A 4,242-nucleotide genomic window follows, 5' to 3' on the forward strand; every position below is an offset into this window, starting at 1 on the left:
TCATGCATAAACAAACTGACAGTGGAACCTGTCTTTAGACCACAGCCAACATAACAAATAGTGAGACCTCGTCTGTAGACCACCAGCCAACATTAACAACTGAATTGGAGCCTGTCTTTGACCACAGCAGACACTAACTCAACGAGGTCGACACTGCTCTTAGACCCAAGCCAACATTAACAAACTGCAGTGAGACCGTCTTTAGACCCAGCAGCCAACATAACAAAACTGAGTGAGACCTGTCTTTAGACCACAGCAACATAACAAACCCTGAGTGAGACCTGTCTTTAGCCACAGCCAACTACACAACTGAGCTGAGACCCCTGTCTTTTAGAACCACAGCCAACACAACAAACTGAGTGAGACCTGTCTTTAGACCACAGCCAACATAACAAACTGAGTGAGACCTGTCTTGTAGACACAGCGCCAACTATAACAACTGAGTGAGACCTGTCTTTAGACCACAGCCAACATAACAACACAACAGGCCATGTTGTGTTTATACCGTAACGTTCATGTAAGGTTAGAATACCGTGTCGTATTAACTTGACGTCCTGCAACAAATGGCTGTTAGAAATGTGCTGGTTTAGACGTGATCCTCTTTGCTGTCCTCACGCACATGTTGACCCGACTTCTGGTTTGTTACAGGACTGACGAGGCCCACATTGGCTACTCCTTCAAGTACCTGAAGAACAAGCCAGTGAAAGAGCTGAACGGAGAACAGTTCTTAAAGATGTCCAGGCTGAGAGGAGGGCCTTCTCACCATAGACATCTGCATCGACCTGCCTAGGTCAAAGGTAAGGGCGTGGAGCATCCACCTCCATAGGCGGTCAAAAAGCGGTAACCGGCGTTGAGCATCCCACCTCCATAGGGGTCAGAAGGTAAGGCGCTGGAGGGCAGTCCACCTCCATCAGGGGTTCATAAGGGTAAGGCGTGGAGGCATCCACCTCCATAGGTCAAAGGGTTAAGCGTATGGAGGCATCCACCTCCAACTAGGTCCAAAGGGATAAGGCGTGGAGCATTCCACCTCCATAAGGTCGGAAGGGTAAAGCAGTGGAGGCATATTCCACCTCCATAGGTGTCGAAGCGGTAAGGCGTGGCAGGCATCCACCTCATAGCGCTCGTCGAAGGGAAAGGCGGTGAGGAGCATCCACCTCCATAGTCGACAGTGGTTATAAGCGCCGTGACTGGAGGCATCCACCTCAAGGTCAAGGATAAGGCTTGTGAGAGGCATCCACCTCCATAGGGCGCGAAGGGTAAGGCGTGGAGGCATCCACCCTCCATAGGAGGGTCAAAGAGTTAAGGCGTGGAGACAGTCCACCTCCATAGCGGTCGAAGCGGTAAGATGGGGCCAAACCCATTAGAGAATGATAAGTAAATGTATTAAACTCATGGCGCAGCGCCATTTGACGGGCTCATCCACCCATGTTAATCTAAGCAACTGCAGAGTAGGACCTCCCAAACTTCATTCGCTGATGCCGCCTTGTGAACCCTCTTGGAGTCATGTCGCAACCCGGGTCCCATCAGGAAAGGATCAAGCCAATCGTGCAAGAAGAAAATGCGACTACTCAGAATAGCCTCAATGGCGCTGCCCACATGCTGGCACCAGCCGCTCTAATGGCACAGATACAAAGATGGAGTCCTCTATCTATCTCTATGGGCCCAAACTCATGAGTTAAAGTTTCAAGTCTCTCTGAATGGTTCAAACTTACCCCCCTCTCACGTCCGTTCACTTTGAGCCTCCTTTACTTCTTCCATCTCTCTCCTCTCCTATCTCTCCTTGGCCATCCCCTTCTTTCCTCCATCTCTCTCTGCCACTCCTTCCCTCGTATCCTCTCTCTGCGCACTCCCCTGTCTCCATCTCTCTCTCTGCCACTTCCCTCTCTTCCTCGCTCTCTCATTGTCCTCTGTTCCCCTTTCTCTTCTCCTTTCTCTGCCACCCCCTTCTCCCCCTCTCTCTCTCTGCCTTCCCCCTCTCTCTCCTCTCTCCCACTCTCTCTCTGCCACCCCCCTCTCTCCACTCTCTCTGCCACTCTCCCTCTCTCTCTCCTACTCTCCATCTCTCTCTTCTGCTTTACCCCTCTCCCCTCTCTCTCTCTGCCACTCTCCCTCTCTCTCTCCTCTCTCCATCTTTCCCTTCTCATCTGCCACCCTCCCTCTCTCTCTGCCACTCTCCCTCTCTCTCTTCCTCTCCCCAGTCTCTCTCTCTGCCACCCTCCCTCTCTCTTGCCACCTCCCTCGTCTCTCTCCTCTTCCATCTCTCCTCTCTGCCACTCCCTCTCTCTCTCCTCTCTCCATCTCTCTCCTTGCCACCCCCTCTCTCTCTCTGCCTCTCTCGTCCTCTCTCCATCTCTCTCTGCTCCACCCCCTCTCCCCAGGTGTTGCACGTGACCAGACATACTTTGATGAGATCAAGCAGTTTTACTACAGAGATGAGTTCAGTCACCAGGTGCAGGAGTGGAAAACAGACAAAGACCCTGCCATCGAACGCTCCCTCACACATGTTCCTCTACCCTCAGATGGCCAAGAATCTCAAAACAAACTCATCGCGGAGGCCAGGAAAACATCATATCAAGGAGACAATGTTACAGCAAACCTAGCTACTCCGACTCACCATAAGTATCCCATAGGATGGGAGTGACAGGACTCACCATTAAGTATCCCTAGGGATGGTGAATGAGTGACGGACTCACCATAATGTATCCATGGTGGGAGTTGACAGGCTCCCCATAATGTATCCCATAGGATTGTGAGTTTGGACAGGACTCACTCATAATGTTTCCCATAGGATGGTGAGTTACAGGACTCACCATAATGTATTCCAGAGGATGGGAGTTGTCGGTCCAGTCGTGTTGCAGGAGTCTGACTAACCACTTGTTGAAGGTGTACGGTTTGTTTACACTGTGAATTGTCTGCGTCAGTCGTGTTGGCAGGAGGCTGTATAAACTGTTGAAGGTGTAGTTGTTTACCACTGTGATATGTCTGGTCCAGTCGGGTTGCAGGAGGCTGTAAACGGTTGACGGGTGTAGGTTGTCCTTGTACACTGTGATATTGTCTGGTCCAGTCGTGTATGGCAGGAGGCGTATAAACTGGGTTGAAGGTGGCTCCCTACAAGACCAGACCAGCAGGCAAGGAGGAGAGATGTATGATCTGATGATGAGAGTCATAGGAAAAAGCATCAGAGTCCTGTTGGCCGTTCGCAGACAGAGGTGGTGTGGTGTGGGATGTGTTTGTGGTTGGGTGGTGTGTGTTGTGTGTGTGTGATGTGTGTTGTGTGTGTGTGTGGTGTGTCAAAGATTTGTAAGGTGTCTTCCATCCTGTATTTCTGTACCAACTTCAATACAACACACCATAAATGATATTTAGATATGTTTCAATGATAGGTGATAAACTAAACGTTATAATCTGTTACCAAACATAACAAACTGAGTGAGACCTGTCTTTAGACCACAGCCAACATAACAAACTGAGTGAGACCTGTCTTTAGACCACAGCCAACATAACAAACACAACAGCATGTTGATGTTATACCGTTTAACGTTCATGTAAGGGTTTAGAATACCGTGTCGTATTAACTTGACTCCTGCAACAAATGGTGTAGAAATGTCTGGTTTAAGACGTGATCCTCTTTGCTGTCCTCACGCCATGTTGACCCGACTCTGGTTTGTTACAGGACATGGACGAGGCCCACTTTGGCTACTCCTTCAAGTACCTGAAGAACAAGCCAGTGAAAGAGCTGAACGGAGAACAGTTCTTAAAGATGTGCCAGGCTGAGGAGGAGGGCCTTCTCACCATAGACATCTGCATCGACCTCCTAGGGGTCAAAGGGTAAGGCGTGGAGGCATCCACCTCCATAGGGGTCAAAGGGTAAGGCGTGGAGGCATCCACCTCCATAGGGGTCAAAGGGTAAGGCGTGGAGGCATCCACCTCCATAGGGGTCGAAGGGTAAGGCGTGGAGGCATCCACCTCCATAGGGGTCAAAGGGTAAGGCGTGGAGGCATCCACCTCCATAGGGGTCGAAGGGTAAGATGGAGGGCCAAACCATAGAGAATGAAAGGTTGTATTAACATGGGCAGCGCCATTTGAGGGCTTCCACCATGTTAATGTAGTCAACTGGGTAGGACTCCCAACTTCATTGGCTGATGCCTCCTTGTGACCCTGTTGGAGTCATGTACAACCGGGTCATCAGGAAGGATCAGCCAATCGTGAAGAAGAAAATGGACTACTTCAGAATAGCCTCAA

The 4,242-nt window shown here is 50.2% G+C and overlaps 1 protein-coding gene and 1 pseudogene across 1 annotated transcript in view; both read left to right on the top strand.

The window, feature by feature from the left end:
* LOC111964443 (transcription elongation factor SPT6-like) overlaps positions 1-4,231 on the top strand; it is a 24,854-nt pseudogene extending 20,623 nt beyond the window's left edge.
* LOC111963746 (transcription elongation factor SPT6-like) overlaps positions 3,099-4,242 on the top strand; it is a gene marked incomplete at its 3' end in the record, with an annotated part of 6,972 nt that continues 5,828 nt past the window's right edge. The window contains exon 1 of the mRNA XM_023987239.2: positions 3,099-3,108. The remainder of the gene's footprint in view (positions 3,109-4,242) is intronic.

This window comes from Salvelinus sp. IW2-2015, linkage group LG5, assembly GCF_002910315.2.
Source record: "Salvelinus sp. IW2-2015 linkage group LG5, ASM291031v2, whole genome shotgun sequence".
In the NCBI taxonomy this organism is placed as follows: Eukaryota; Metazoa; Chordata; class Actinopteri; order Salmoniformes; family Salmonidae; genus Salvelinus; species Salvelinus sp. IW2-2015.